Consider the following 17,146-nt stretch of genomic DNA (forward strand, 5'->3'; position numbering starts at 1 on the left):
CAACAGGAAAAGACCTCGCTCCGAGGAATCGGGGAAAGAGCATGGTCCATTCCTGCGAGGAGATCTCGACACGATGGAGTATCGACGGTGACACTTGTCAAAAGAATGATGAAGTACTCCAAGGACCTGAAGTACGCAAAGTATTTGAAGAACCACTCGCTTGATGAGGTCCATTCACAATGGTGTGATGCCACTCTATCACCTATCAAGTTGGTCATGAGGAAGAAAGCAAATTTGAGTGTAGAAAAGCAGAAATTGTACTCGCAAGAAACTGATGATGCTCTTGAGCATAACGTCAACAAGTATTCGCTAAAGAAGAAAAGCCATTCAACAGTTTATCTTGCGGCTACATAGGTTGGAAATCTACTTTTAATGAGCAAACAAATCCAAGAAGCATGTTCAATTAAACCACACCATCACTCTGGCATAATCTCGACACTCACCAATGCCGCTCGACGTATTTACGATGTTGCTTTTCATAAAGACATCCTTGTAAAAACCCGCTTTAATCCCGTCTCTCTGTGGTATGTCCATTCTTTTTGCACATAAATGGTGACTAAAAATATAGTTTCTAGGGTTAGACTATATTAAAAGCATGCTTCTATTTAGGAGCGACAAAGCGTACGATAAGTAGAAAAAGCGCGAAAAAGTGAAAGAAGCAAAATTTTCAAAAACTGAATCATGGCTTCACTTGGTTTGCCGGAGTAAGGAAATGACCTTGCTTTTCACCGAAACATGAAAAGCATCCAAAAAGCGGATTTTTACTTCCCTTGCCCTAGCCGAAGAAGGATCCTACCTTGCTGTTCGCAAAAAAAGCACCTACAAGCACAAAAAGCAATTTTTTCCAAAATCGAATCAAGTGTCCGTCTGACTTAATAGAACTTGAAAACAACTTTGCTTTTCACTTTAAAGCATCACAACATCGCACACCAAGCATTCCAAGGTGAGTAAATGTAGATAAAATCATGTGCCTTGAAAAACCCATTTATCTTATTTTTAAAAGAGATCCGAAAATCGGGGATCTTACACATTCATTCAATTTTTTGCAGATTATGACATCAAGCGAGAGCTTGCGAATACTGGATCACCCTCAAAGAGTGGAGTTGTGGAGTGGCTCGTCGCAAAGCATATCGTGATAGCTTCTGCCTTTGACCCTTCAGAGCACCCTCACCCAAAGATATGCTATTCAAAATTGAATGACAATTACGGATAATATCAGAGCCCTTGGTATACACACATCTTAAGTACTACGACCTTTCAAAATTGAAAGCCTGTACAAACCCTGCCCCACAGAGTCATATCCACTTTTGCATGCACCACTCTCATGCAAGATATACACATAATTGACTCATGGATTGACACAAGACAAAAAAGATGATGAATATTCTCTTAAACACCATAAATTAACTTTAACTTTTCCCCCCTTTCTGCACTATAGGCAGTCCCCCCGAACACACCCCTTTTTGCCGTGCTTGCGGTATTCGCAACTGGCAGCTTCTCTCTTCATTGCAACCAGTCGCTCTGCAGATCAGCCCATGAAGGTCATCTCTTGCTTCCTCTCGATAGTGTAGCCCACCCTAGGGCATCAACTCCCTTCTAGTTTCTTTCAGCAGCCCATACAATGCTTGTAGCACCTCAGCCTTGTACATGACTTGCCTCCACTCTCTGCAGTACTTGGTGACCTTCTTTCTCTGCATATAGCGCAACAAACTCCTTCAGAATCCCCCTCTTTCGTAGTCGAGCTCCTCCTCTCTCGTGCTAGTCCTGGCCGGCGGGCTTCAACCTCTCCTCCTAATTAACTGACCTTGCAGTTTTGTTTTCAGCCCTCCAATCTCTTGCAAGAGCGGCCCTTGCATAGTTTGATTGCGCAGAAAACAAGCCTCTCTGTGATTCTCTGTGAGCCTCCCTCTCTTGGGGTCGCCCTATGAAGCACCACCTTCTTACCTCCGGCTCTCGGCCCTCCTTTGCTCACGGCAATGGCCATCCAAGCCTCCTACAGGTCGCTACCTTTCCCCATCCATGTGGCGGCTCTTTCCTTCATGCAACACGTCGGCTCTGCAGTCCACGCCATCTTTCCATGCAATAGGTATCGATTTTTGTCCTTGTAATTTCTAGTTTCAGGTTCACTTCCAAAATATCTAGCTTGACATTGTTTCCCACATGCCCCATGGCCCTGATCCTCGAACTTTAGCGATTTGATCCTCGAAGAGCTCACATGGTCGATCTCCCCACTTGCCGCACTGCATGACGCCTCATGAAAAGAACCTTCTCGTGTCGATTGCTAATGGCCGCAAACCCAACATCAAAAAACCTGAGCCACCATAATGTGACATAGCATCTCAATGGTTGACAATGGACTTCAAGCACCAACCGAGCTTTAAATTTTTGGAAATGGATCAAGCACCTTGCTCAAGCACTTTGCAATCTGCTTGGGAACCTCCATGTACCGGCTTTTGGCCTGTCCTCGGGTTGACTTGATTTGGCTGCACCATCATTGCCCACCCCCTAGTTGAGCATTCATGCTCAACCACAGCCTTATTTAAGTAAAATAAGATGAGAGAAAGATGTAGTGTCACAAAACGGGAGCGTACACGAGCACTTAGAACTCTGAAAAATAAAATACTTTGCAAAAGTGAGAGAAGGGAGAAGATCGACACAGTATTGGGGACCAAAAGATGGGCTGGTCCCCCCCCCCCCCCCCCCCCGTCAAGAGTATTCTTTATTCAGGGAGAATTCTTATACAAGCACGAGAACCTGAGGAAACCCCTCCGTTCTGTAATCTTAAGACCCGAAGGTCGTGCTTTCCCGTAAAGGGCTTGGGCACAAGGCCGTTCCTTCCCGTAAGGGACTTAGGCGCGAAGCCGTACTTTCCCGTAAGGGACTTAGGTGTGAAGCCGTACTTCTCGTGAGGGGCTTTCCCGTAAGACGGGAGATTCCTGCAAAACAAACCACACAAAGCAATATTTCTCAATGCGTACCAACACCTTATACCTGTGGCTCCTTGCTCGGAAAAGCGACCTCCGTACTCAGTCGTCACACGAACACTTGCAATTTCCGTCGCCAACACTTGCTCCAGAATCCCAGCGCTAGCTCCTTCTGCTGCTTCCGGCGCGTGTATAAAACTGGAACGCTGGCTGCTACTTTATAGGGCTTGGCACCTGGTGGGAATAGAGCCGAAAAGCAAGACCGTGGTGCCCCTAGAGAAAGGAGAGAGAGAGAGAGAGAGAGAGAGAGAGAGAGAGAGAGAGAGAGAAATGAAATGAAATGAAATGTTATATTAACGTCTTCAAAAGGCCAAAATGACCTATGAGACCAATCAGTTACAAAATAGTGAATCTAATACCATGTCTGGGTACAAAAGAACTAGAAAAGAACTAGAAGTGGAACAAAATACTACTACTACTACTACAATCTAAAACTACGTGGGTGTAGCAGCTGATACAATAGGTACCCGGTAAACTGGATGTAACAGTGTGTGAAACAAAGATGGAAGAAATGGTGAGGATCCATCCTCATCTGCACTCTGGATGTCGAGAGAGTATGGCTCGAATCTTCTGTTGTAGTCTCCGTCGATGCTATGTAGCTCCTCTCCTCAGTCGCGGTCGTCTGTATCTCTGTAGCTCCAATGCTCGGTCGATGAGAGTGCCAGTAGTGGTCGAATGAGTGTGGGACGAGCTCTGCAGTGGTGGCTGCTCCTCTGGCTGTCCCATATCTAGTGAAAAGAAATCTGTAATGTGTCTCTGGGACTGCCTCTCTCTAGCTCTCCCCAGTAAAGTGTCTCTATACCTGTGTAACTCAAGTAGATATAGTCCAAGACATCTCTGATCCTCATAACTCATGACCCTAGATAGAGGACCAAAACCCTCTCTGAATAAGCAGTGGAAACGCCCCCGTATCTCATAGAACACTGTGCAATGACATATGTAGTGCAACTCTGTCTCTGGCTCTCTCTGGCATAATCGGCATATCCTGCTGTCTGTTGGTATCCCTCTGAATCTACCAGTCTCAATCTCGAGCTGATGTGAGGATGTGCGTATCTGACCAATGGCACAACGCAAACCATGAGACATATGTGTGTCCATGTAGCTGGGTCGAATCACAAACCCATCTCCTGTGAGGTGGAGAAGATGCTCTCTATAGAAAGCCATCTTCGTGCTCAACTCCTGAGGCGGCTCTATCCATGTCCTCCTGGTGTCGAGCTGGGTCAGGTCCTGACGAATGAGTCTAGTGATCTCCACCCGTGTAAGAGACAGCGAGGGTGCCTGAAGAGAATACTGGAAAGGGGGCAACCTGTCCATGGTGAAGCCATGCGTCTGAAACCATGAAGTCATCTGTGCATACCAGCATGAAGTGTCCCCCTGTAGAGCTAACTGTCTGGAAGACTCAAGGGCGAGTCTAGCATATCTGTCTCTAGTAGTATCCCATAGGCTGTGCACAAAGGACACTGATCTGGTAAGCGCCTCAATCTCCATGGGGGGGGCAGCTAGCTCTGCTCGAATGATCGCGTGAGGTACGAAGGCCTTGGCTCTAATCAATCGGGAGATCATAGATACCAAGGGCCTCTCCATACGTCTCCAACCATCCTGGCCTACAGAAGGTCCCCATACCTGTACCCCATACATCATAGCTGAGGCTACTAAAGTATCAAAGAGCCATAACTTTGTCCGAGGTTCCTGGAACTGAACTTGCGAACACATCCTCTCCAAGCCTCCCAAGGCCGCATAAGCTCTGGTCAGTCTAGTCTCTGCTGCTCTCCCCAAAGAAAACCTCGGCCCAGTGAAGACTATCCCAAGGTAAGTGTATGCATCTGTATACTCCACAATCTCTTGACCATACGTGAAGGTCGGTGCCGATCTCCTGATCCACTGCGGTGTGGTGTTAAACACCATGACCTTGGTTTTACCAAGGTTTACAGACAATCCACTATCCTCTGCAAAACTGTGTAATGCATCCAACTGTCGCTGCATACCCTCTGGTGAGTCAGAGATCAAGACAATATCATCAGCATATAACAACAATGGGATCCACGTCCCTGCCAGCTGGGCACCTCTATCACCCTCTCTGTCAATGTAATCAGACACCTCATCAACATACATACCAAATAGAGTAGGAGACAATGGGCAACCCTGTTTCACCCCGATAGTGGAGTGAACTAAGTCAGATATCCCCTCTGGGGTGCGTACATGTCCCATCACTGATCTGTATAAAGCCATAATCCCCCAAATCAACACTGTGGGCACCCCCATCTCCTGCAGTCTGCGCATCAGTCGAGCTCTCGGTACCATGTCAAATGCTTTGCGGAAATCCACAAAGCTACAATAAATCCGTCTCCCATGTGACCTGCCCTCCTCAATGATAGCTCTGAGTGTCAGAATATGGTCAAGAGTGGAGAAACCCCTCCTGAAACCTGCCTGTCCCTTTGCCCGTACACCCTCACCCTCTGCCCAGTTACTCAACTGCTGCTCAATAATGGATGCATACAATCGTGCCAGTGTGTGTCCAACCATAATAGTGCGGTAATTTCCAGGCTCTGTAGGATCACCTGCCTTGAATATAGGCACAATAGTAGACAACCTCCAAGTCTCAGGTAATCCCTCACACATGGCACGATTGAACAACACTGCAAGAACCTCCATCAGCATATCCCTAGCATGTATAAAGTGCTCCGCTACTAGACCGTCATGATCGTAAGCCCTCCTGGTCCTCATCCTGTCAATGGCTCTCTTTACCATCTCAGTGGTAAAGAAGGTGCTCGTAGGTGGACATGGCTCTGTAGGATCTGGAAGGGGATCCTGCCCAGGAACCGTATATAACGATGTCGCATACTGGCCCCACACATCAGGAGAAGTAATCACTGGGGGAGGGGAGTGCTCATGGAAGAGTCGCCATGCCTCGCCTGAGTCTCTACTCAAGAACAACTGATACAAGTCTCGCTCCATCTGGGCCAGGTAAGCTCGTTTCTTCTTTCGCACAAGGCGCCGGAAAGCAATCCGCGACTGTCTGTAGGTGATGACTCCTAAATGAAGATCCCTCTGAAGCTGGGCTCTCATCTCTCTGCACTCCTCATCATACCAACTATTCTGGGGCATGCTCCCAGAATGTCGCCTCCGATCCGGTTGAGTGTGTGGGTATGCCTCTGATGCTGCATCATGTAGTGTCTCAGTCAGTAAAGTAGTGCACTCCTCTACTGAGAGGCCTGGAGCAACTGTGCATAGACGATCCCAGATCGCCTCTGTATAAACTGAGTCAGTCTCTGGTGTAAATGTATAACGGGTGTGTGACCTGCCTCCTGATTTCTGGGCTGTACTAAACTGAAAAGATACGGACAGTGTCAAGAGAGCATGATCCACTGCTACGCCCACTGGTCTGGCTCCCACTGTGAAATCCTGAATACAAGGAATAAAGCTCGGCTGTGTCATAACATAGTCCACTGTACTGGCCCCATGTCTGTGTGGAAAGCATGTGAAGCCTGCTGCTCCAGGAAACCGCTGTAAGCCATTAAGTATGGCTAGCCCATGTGTAGTCGTCATCTCCGTGAGGTATCTCCCATACTCAGTCTGCTCTCTGTCATGTGAGCATCTGTCAAACCCCAGCTCACCCACATCCAACTCTCTAAGCATCTCATCTGAAGTGTCGTAGAAGACTGTCTGACAGTTGCCCGTTCGAGCATTGAAGTCTCCTAGGAGGATGATATCACCATCTCTAGAAAACTCCCATATATCATCATCTAGAATTGAGAAAGGCGACTGCCCTCTGGATACAGCATATACTGACGTACTGGGGGGGAAGTAACATATAGCAATATATAGAAATCGACCTGTGTCAGCTCTCAGCCTCACCCACATGTATCTAGCCTGATCATCTCTCCGTACAATATGTAGTAGTGGCTGTAGCTCCTCCCTAAACAACACCGCTACTCCTCCTGAACCTCTACTCCCATGCTCAGATCTCGTGACTGTTCTGTGGGCTGTCTCCCATTTGTATCCCACCACATGTGGCAACAGTTGGCCAGGGGCCTGGTGAGTCTCTGAAAAGAAAACAATGTCCTTGTCTCTGAAACTGTCCTCAAAGGCACCAATATCCAACCTCATAGACCCATTACAATTCCAAGTCGCCATCCTCAATGTGGTCCCATAGGTCTCGCACCGTCATGTAGAGCGCCGCTCTACAATCACCACCCGACCATCTCTGTAAAATGCCATCTTCCCCTTCTCCCTTGCCGCTTGAATCTCGGGCATTACTTCTCTCATATGCGCAAGTTGTGAGAGAGTGAGGTCATCGCCTAAGAAAATACCTGTCTTCTTGAGAGTAGGTCTCTTCCTCAAGAATTCCTTCTTCTCTTCCAATGAAGGGAAGCGTAGTATGAGAGCTCTTTCCTTTGAAGATTCTCCGGGGCCCTCACTCTTCTTGCCCACTCTCCATGCCTTTGTGTGTGAAGGCTTCTCCACCCCCATCATTGATGTGAGGCTTGTGACCTCTTTTTCCACATTGTTTATGTCCTTGAGGCCGGTTACCCTCACATGTAGAGCCCGCACCCTCCTTCTTTGTTCCTCTTCGAGGGTCATGTTGATAAGAGTGGGTGTACAAGGAGCTTCCTTACCTTTCCCTTTCTTGGCAACCTCAATCCATTTTTCGGCCTCCTCTACTTTCTTTTGCGTTTCGGATATGACCGCGGCCCATGACTTCTTCTCCTCATTGATGTTGTCAATTTCTTCCCTCAAAGAGGGCTGAAATTCCCCCTCTTCAAGCCCATTTTTTGACCGTGTTTCCAACACTTCTTTGTGGAGGTCCAAAATGCTATTCTCCAACGTGGCGATCTTGTTGAGAAGATGATCCTTCTCGTCCTTCCACCTCTTCTCCTTTTCTTCATTTTCTCGGAGGAAAACGGTCTTCGCGTTCCTCCAATCTTCCATCTCTTTTCTCCATGCTTTCATTTCCAATTCAATGATGGAAATTCGTTTGGAGTGAAGCATATATTTGAGTTTGCTTGTTGCCATAGGTGAGGTTGGGGATGACATGAGAGAGAGAGAGAGAGAGAGAGAGAGAGAGAGAGAGAGAGAGAAGAGAGGATTGATGTTTCTAAAGTGCAGAAAATGCAGCAAACCCTAAAACGCAGATCTGTCCAACAACCCCAAAAAAAAAAAAAAAAATAATAATAATAATAATAAAAAATTCGCGAACCCTAAAATACAGGTCGCGAGCCCTAAAAACAGGTCGCGAACCCTAAAATACAGCAGCGAACCCTAAACGAAAGCATGGTAAAGAGAGAGAGAGATGGCGTGATGAGAGAGAGAGAGAGAGAGATCGTTGAATCTGCGTTTTCTAGAGAGAGGAGAGAGAGAGATCGCTGATTTTCAGCCTGCGTAGCTTATTAGCGCTGGATTTTTAGAGAGCCTTGCTTTATTTTATTAATAAAAGGGCTGGTCACTTAAAAGTGACCGGCCACTTTATAAAATAAAGTGTGAACTTGTTCAAACTTTAAAAACTCACTCAGTTAGTGAAAACAATGCTACACGAACACATTCCAGGCGTCCCCGGGTGCAGAACACGGCACAGCTGCAATGCAGACACAGACTCCTTGCGGGAAAGCATCTGCCCTCTCGCGAATGTTCCTGCTTTTCGTAAAAAGCTTCATTGAACCCATCTTTATTCTTGTGCTTGCGTTCTTACGCGTATTTTCTTACTCAGTTCGGATTTCCTCCTTAGCCTACGGAATGCACCCGTCACCCATCCTGTGACATATCAGAGGCACTCGTAACCCGGCCCTTTCCACCGAACTTACGGAAACTCCTTCGCGATGTTTACCGTCACCCATCAAATGACACATCAGAGTTGTCCGTTCTTGATGGTAGTTCCTGTAGCTACAATCTTTTAACAGTTCTTAGTGCACACAATAAAATATCCTAGAAAAGAAATTAATCATTAAAAATAAGAAAATAGTCCAATTAGCAACATGTAGCATAGATATATAGAGAGATTGCATAAGAAAACCATATATGTAGTAGATGCATATAAAGTATAGAGAAAGATTGTCAGCTACATCACCCTCCAAGATAAATAGAAAGCCATAAGCTCTCCCAACTATAATTGGCACTCCACCTGGATCAAAAAGAAACTGTTGGCCGAAGCCATGCATCCATAAAACATATGTAACATGTGCTTGTAATGCATCTGTAAACCTGCACATAGAGCATGATAAAATCTCTCCATAACATTCCTCCACCTCAACCTTTATCGAGCAATGGTCTTCGTGTACAGGATAAGCATCCCTACCCATATGAGAGACTCCTACAGAGTCCCAGGCAACCACGCCAATATCCAGTAAAGAGATCTTCATATCAGAAACCCTTGCAAAGAGCATGGTATCTGGCATACAACTTGCTCAAAAGCATAACCATCAACCCATCGACACAAACCTGTTTGCACATAGCCTGTTGGCTGTCTCTTGTTATCATCCCAAGTCCATAGATTCACCTTCTTTGACATCTTCGCTTGTAGATGTTGAGCCAAATTGCCCAACCAATACTTCTTGCATGCATGTCCCTCCTGCTATCAAATCATCTGGCAAGGGAGAATGAAACTCACCACCTACCTCCTCGCCAAGTAGAAGAGAATCGCCAATTATCTCCTCGCCATAAATTGACGCTGTAGGTACATCTTTACCTTCATGCTGCTGTGAGGAGGCCTGCCCACCCCCTTGGTCTTGGATATCATTCGCTTTTGCCTCGACTTCTTGAGTATCTTCCAGCTTTGTATCTGCTTCAATAACTAGAGCTTTTGACGCTTGCATAGTCGGCTTCATCTCCTCTACCACCTGATGATCTTTGCCCTCTATTGACACCTGAGAACCAACGACATCTTCTGTCTCTTCTTCATGCATATCCTCGTTTATGCACCCTTCATCCTTGTTGATGAGATCCTTCTTTGTAGGCATGGATGTATAACACATAGGGGGCACCAATGAAACACAATATGGAATAGAGCTTACCCATGTAGGACTTGCAATCACTACATGCTGGCAACTCTGAACTTATTTTACCTGCAATGCATGTTGCGAGGTTGTCTAAACAAAAATATAATCACTAGGTTTAAGCAAACCCATCTCCAACTTCTTTTTCACCTTTCTACTCTTCACTTTGGCGATGTATAATGCATCCTCATAGGCCTTTGCACCAGCAAACTCCACCTTCTCTCGAATCTTGGGATGTAAGCACTCCAAAAATCTCTCTAATTTGAAGTAGTCGTTTCCTCGAGATTGTGTAGCAGCTTCTAATTGCTGCCAAATATCTTCAAATTGCTTTAAAAAAGTTGCAAACTCACCACTTACATCTTGCTTCAAAACCTTCAATTTTGCGTCCAATTCTGCAGGCGAATTCCTCTGCTAGAAGTCTTCAATAAACTGAGCTCGAACCACCTTCCATGACTGCCGATCGGGAATTTCCAACCCCTCGAACCAACCTTTGGCCTTCCCTCGCATCACAGCGGCACAACCCTTGACTTGGCTTCGTCGGTCACCATCCGCATCGACAACATCGAGAGCTCCACATCTGACATCCAATCTTCAGCATCTTGCTCACCTGAGAACACTAACTCACAATCTGGCACCATGTTATTGCACCACGCCATCACTTGAGCAATCAGTGTGATCCTCAATGGGGGCACCACAAAATGGAAAGGGAGAAATGGGAACACACCTAACACACCCAGAAAGCCTCTCTATAGCCCAGTGATTTCACAACACCCCTATCCCCTATTTCATGCATACACAAATACCCAAGCTGCCTATCTCTATTGTCCTTGCCCGAACCCGACCGACCCCGACTACATACATCTCGTCGCAAAGCATATCGTGATAGCTTCTGCCTTTGACCCTTCAGAGCACCCTCACCCAAAGATATGCTATTCAAAATTGAATGACAATTATGGATAATATCAGAGCCCTTAATATACACACACCTTAAGTACTACGACCTTTCAAAATTGAAAGCTTGTACAAACCCTGACCTGCCGACTCATATCCACTTTTGCATGCACCACTCTCATGCAAGATATGCACATAATTGACTCATGGATGCGTGTTTCCATCGCGACAAGCTGCTGTTTTTCTCTGTTTTCAGCCCAGAAACGTCGTAGACGGGGCTGATTTACGAGAAGGAATCCGAGAACACACCTCTTTTGTGTGTAGGATTGGAAGAGAGGATTTTCTATGCAGAGATCTCTTTCGGGGAATTGCTTTTCGAGAATCAAGTTGCGTTTCGAGCGTCGAGACTTTGAAGGTAACGATTTTCATGTTATGATCTCTGAGTATTTGATTGCAGGTGTACTTCGTCTTCGTGAGGGAGTAGAAGGAGAGGAAGGCATGAGCCTCTGCAGGAGAAAAGGCAAGTGCTGTGAAAGCATTGTTTTTAACTTGTAAGGTTTTATTGAGTTTTTGGACAGATTCAGACCATTTTTAAAGGTGACCGGCCGCCAACGTTTTCTCTCTCTCTCTCTCTCTCTCTCTCTCTCTTTCGGGCGGAACAGCGCACAAAAAAAAAAAAAAACATCCGCGATCTCTACGCGAGCAGCTATTCGTGCCCATGGCCGGGAGCTATAAAAGCATCTCATGCTCTCACTCAGAGGGGAGGATCAGTTTTTACAAGAAGGAGATGTTGCTGCAGAGTTCACCTGCAAAGAAGACGTTTGCCGGTGATGCCCATGGCTGTCCCAAGTGTACCCGATGTCGCCAAGACCCAGTGCGCGAGTTCCCGTGCCTACGGAGCGTGTTTCCATTGTGACAAGCTGTTGTTTTTCTCTGTTTTCAGCCCATAAACGTCGTAGACGGGGCTGATTTACGAAAAGGAACCCGAGAACACACCTCTTTTGTGTGTAGGATTGGAAGAGAGGATTTTCTATGCAAAGATCTCTTCCGGGGAATTGCTTTTCGAGAATCGAGTTGCGTTTCGAGCGTCGAGACTTTGAAGGTAACGATTTTCATGTTATGATCTCTGAGTATTTGATTGCAGGTGTACTTCGTCTTCGTGAGGGAGTAGAAGCAGAGGAAGTCATGAGCCTTTGCAGGAGAAAAGCGCTGTGAGGAACTAGAGCCAGATTAGCCCAAGGGTTTCGTACCCGAGTTTGGGAAGTAGATCCACGGATCGGAGAGAGGTAGTCTCTCAAGTTGTGATCCGGAAGTTGGGATTCCCTTCGTGTACGGGAAAGCAGAGTTGTTCTGCGGGAAGAGGACTCTGGAAAGAGAGTTGGAAAAGAGTTGCAGGGATGCCATGCCTTGAGTCTAGAAGGTGAGATCCAGAGGTGAGAACCTTGATTCTCGAGGAATTGGAATAAGGAACGGAAGTTCCTTGGAATAGGGTTTTGCACTAGGAATCGGAAGTTGAGGCTTCCGGGAACCATCAAGTCTTATTCTAGAACGAACGTAGGAATACGTTTGGTTCAAGTGCTTGTATAGACTTCTCCTTAGTAATAAAGATACTATTATGGGGGGGGACCATCCCCATCTTCTGGTCCCCAGTACTGTGTCGATCTTCTCACTCTCTATCTCTCTCTCTATCTATTTCTCTCTATATCCTCTGGCTTCGGTAATAAGTATTTTATCCGAATGTATTTTATATTGTTATGCGCTCCTGTTTGTGACAGTGGTATCAGAGCATGGTCTCCTCTCTTTCTCTGTAAAGGAGGACGACTCTGGGAAGATACGAGAAGAAGCCATGACAAGCCAAGAGAGAAGTAAGCAGGCGGAACCCCTAAGTCCTGCAAGAAAAGCTCGCGGAGTCGGAATTTTTTTTTTCTCTTTGCAAGAAGTCGACACAAGACTTGGGATTCTCTGAGAAGGCGACAAGAGCATGATGCTCAAGAACCTAGAGAATCCAAGGAGCGAAATGCTCAAGATCCTTCAGAATCCTGAAAATATCCATAAACATTAATCCAGAACCATAGCCATGAAATCCCGTCATTCCGGGAAGGATATAGGTCTTTAGACCTCAAAACATTCCGGTCAAGTTTGATACTTTTGACGGAAGGAAAGATGTCCTGAAAGCTACCGCTGTCATTCGAGAATTTGAAGTTGCCTTTGCAAACGGCAGTTTTTGAGAAGCATCGAAGATGAGGCATGTGACCAAACACCTCAAGGGGATTGCAAGTACTTGGTGGTATACCAAAGCTCTGCAAGGAACTTACAACAAGACTTGGATTCAATTCAAGGCTGAATTTTTGGACAAATTTTTTTTTCCCTCTACGCTTTGAGGAAGGCATCAAAGAAGATTGGGACCGGTTTGCCCGATAGGAGCACGAGCGAGTCATGGATTATGTGAATCAGTATTCGTTCACTCTTTCCAAGGTGGCTCCATTCTTGAACCTCTTTGAGGAAGAAACGATAAAGAAGTTTAACGAAGGACTTTTGCCCGAATTTTTTTAAACGCATCCGCAAGATACTTTGCAACGGATGGTGGACTTAGCAATACAAGCTGAAAGTATACATTTAGTGTACATAGAATCTAATCTCCGCAGTGGGACGGGAACCATTGAACACAAAAACAATGAATTTTTGTTACATCTCCTCAAAGGATACGTTGCTATCTGGAGAAAGTTTGGAGTAAGAGAATTCAATCTAACTCCTGAGTTTTTGAATAGACGACCCTCAAACTTCAAAGGTAGAGGACAGGTTTGATCAAAGTTAAATCTTTGAGGAATTCATAAAATGCGTATTGCTTTTATGCATGAGATATGCATGTGTCTAACCAGAACAATCACTCTCTAGTGTTTATAAGAGTAGAATTGAGTTGAAACATTGCTTTATGCGATGGATTGGTTTGCCCAAATATCCGGAAGGTCAACTATTGATCTCGTATCCGGTAGTTCACCAACAAATTACTTGCTATTGCGGGTAGGACTGCTGGCTCTCGCGAGAGTAGGCGGTCTCAAACTGGTTGATAGTTGTATGCGCGGACACAGCATTTGCACGCTGTGCTCCCAGTTAGAGGGTTGTTCGCTTACGCATTTGTTGATGGATTGCCCGGCGATTGATGATTCTAGGGAGCGATGGCTAAACCGATTCAACTCCTCCTTCAACGATCTCAACCCTTCGCTGGACCCTGAAGAAAGGACCGTTATCCTCCTTGGTGGGGAGGCTCGCGGGAAGCGGCTGCCCTTCTGGGTACGCCGTGATCCGCACTCGAGGGACGGAACCGCAGGGCACCTGCCTGTGGCGAAGTTCCTCGGTGAAGTTATACCCCGGTACTTGGGTGCTCTGCATAGGCGGATGAGGAGATAATGCTCCCCTTCCTATGCTATATTTTGAATCCGATCCCTTCCGGGGGAAATGACGTAATTCTCCCCAAGCGAAGCCAGATGAGCTATAAGAGCGCCCAAGTGCCATTCCCCCCGGGGGGGGGGGGGGGGGGGGGGGGTTAGCTTCACCTAAAAGGGGTTGGGAGGTGCATAAGGGAGACATCACCAACCTCAGCAGATGCCACCTGTGAGCCGACGCCCTTCCAAGCGGGTATGGCATTTCCTAGGGGAAAACCGTCGGGTTTCAAAGGCAGTTCAGTGAGGTGAGCGATAAGTTACTTGGAGGAGGCAACTCCAAAGGGAAGACCGAAGCAAGTCCCGCAGTACCTGGGCCTCTGAACAGAGGTACTTGGTCGCTGTCACGCCCACCGAAATGGGTCTCTTAAGGGAACAGTCATCACTCTAAGAGTGTAGATAATTCTGGCCTCCCGAGTCCAGAGGAAACTAGTGACAAAAGCGTTTGCCTTCGGTTTCTGGGGGCATAGTCCTAGTCGTTCTTCTTGTCCACTTTTACGGTGGATAAGGGGAGCGGCCGGGCTTGCCCTGCCCGACTCCGAAAACAAAACAAAAAACTGCAAAAAGGAAGGAACCATTCCGAGATTTCAACCAAGAACAGCTTTCACTAAGCTTGAGTACCTTATGAACCCCTACCCGGTAAGGGAGGACATGGTAGTGCTTTTCGCACAAGTGAATGAACACTCTCTTTCTGAGGGAAGGAACAAGCGACGACTATGGCCTGTGCTCGAGGAATCCAAGGATTGAAATCCTAGTTTATTTAATGAGCGGGTTTTGCTCTAAGATCGAGCCAAGGATCGTCAGGTTGAGCGACTTCGCTCTAAGGATCTTACGAAGGGAAGGTAATTTCCCAGGTTCACCAAACACAGCTTAAGAATTATGTACACCTTTGGGTACATGGATAACACACGAAGATGCAGGCCTATGCCAAGGTGGGTCATCTACCAGTTGAGTTTTTTTCTGCTAAACGGAATGAGATGAACCAACTTCCTTTATAGGAACTGGACGGGAGTTTGTTATACTCTCTTGAGCGCCTTTTTGCGCGCACGGATATTCCGACACGAGAATCTCTATTTGAGATGTGTTCGGTAGAAGGATTCTCTACGGAGAAGAGGTTTTCTGATGGTCGTTGATTATTGAGTACGCTATGTGCTTTTACCATTATAGTAGCAACTTTTGGTTGCGGTATATGTTTCTCCATGAGCAGGTCAAGTAGCATTTACACGCTGCTGGAATAAATTCGAATTATTATGTTCGTAAGAGTAAAATTCGCCAACCATTTTAAAATGGTAAAAATTACCTTAACCACATATAGGAGAACATCATTGAGATCTAAAGCGGGTTCGCCCTTAAGTGGGCCGAGTTTGAACTTATGTTCACAGAATGGTTTGGCATAGAATTTTATCTGCCTAAGATTTTGCGAGGAGTCCTAAATGCTTGCAAGGATGGCCTCTGCAAGGAAGAGACGCTAATGGGCGTCAGGAAAACACTGTTGGTGGTAATAACTCACAGGAGGAAAAGATTGGAAGGAAGTGCCGCCGTGCACACAAGGAATCTTCGGATTGGAACCGTTCACCTACGTTGAGCGATGTCCCTAAACAAGAACCTTCTTTAAGGTGATCGCAGACTTTGTTTGTGAAGGAAGATATCGAGATTAATACTCTTATAATTTGGGCATTCCCTATGTGGGAGGACACAAGAGGTTTAATACCCTCTGGACTAACAGCGCAGGATTATGCGCAAGGACAGATACTTAGATTGATTTCTAGGAGGATTATTCTTCTCGGGATTGAGAAGGTGGAATTGAGTTAACAGATTCTCGGATGAGGAAACTTCTGATCTGTTGGAAAGACGCGAATGACGAGTTCTTACATGGCTCGTAAGTTTGATGATTGGTGAAGGCGAAGTATTGGAGGAAGGACATGAACCGGTAAGGTAAGTATTGAATTATTGAATTATTGAATTTCTGTTTAATTTAATTTTTAAGTTCGAAAGGACCAACTCAACTCACCATTGAGCAAGATTTGGAATTTTTCCGGTTTCACCCCGGGCAGTTCAGTTGGACCTCTACAGTTGAGGACAATTGTTTATAAGTGAGAGGATTGTTGCTAAATTGGCTTTATCTGACATAAAAAAATAATTCTAAATGAATTATTGGAATTATGAGTGAGGGTTTTCTCGCTTGGAACACCAAGGAAAAATAATTCTAAATGAATTACTGGAATTTTAAGTGAGGGTTTTTCTCACTGGAGACATCCGAGTACAAAGTATTCCTAGTGCATCGTTCAAAGTAATGATGGGATCATTGTGAACGGGAATATCTGTAAGGCCACCAGGAACGGGTACTTCTGATGCGTCACATCGGATGGGTGACAGGGAGCATCGGGAAGAAGTATCCAACCATCCGGGAAGGGACATCTCTGATGCGTCATAAGATGGGTGACAGAGAGCATCGCGAAGGAGATTGTACCGTAAGTTCGGTAGGAAGTGACTAGGTGATGGGTATTCCTGATGCGTCACAAGGTGGGTGACGGGTGCATCGGAAAGGGGATATCCATAGTCGAGAGGAAATTTCGAACTGTGTTAGAATTGTGCACAAGGAAAGGCAAGCACTTGAATGAAGATGGGTTCAAAGGAAACTTTGAGGAAAAAACGGATGCTTTTTGAGAAAGTGGAATTGCTTTTCAGGAAAGCAGATGCTTTCCTACGAGGAAGTCTATGTCTGCATTGCAACTGTGCGTGTGATTGCATCCAGGGACGCCTGGCAAGTGCTGTGAAAGCATTGTTTTTAACTTATAAGGTTTTATTGAGTTTTTGGACAGATTCAAACCGTTTTTAAAGGTGA

The 17,146-nt window shown here is 46.0% G+C and overlaps 1 protein-coding gene and 1 pseudogene across 1 annotated transcript in view; one reads left to right on the top strand and one right to left on the bottom strand.

The window, feature by feature from the left end:
* LOC147419220 (sequence-specific DNA binding transcription factor) overlaps window positions 1-17,146 on the top strand; it is a 60,606-nt gene that overhangs the window by 31,475 nt on the left and 11,985 nt on the right. The window lies entirely within an intron of this gene.
* Window positions 9,731-10,700, bottom strand: LOC147419221 (uncharacterized; annotated as a pseudogene).

This window comes from Adiantum capillus-veneris, chromosome 29 (genome assembly GCF_014529385.1).
Source record: "Adiantum capillus-veneris isolate H3 chromosome 29, ASM1452938v2, whole genome shotgun sequence".
NCBI lineage: Eukaryota > Viridiplantae > Streptophyta > Polypodiopsida > Polypodiales > Pteridaceae > Adiantum > Adiantum capillus-veneris.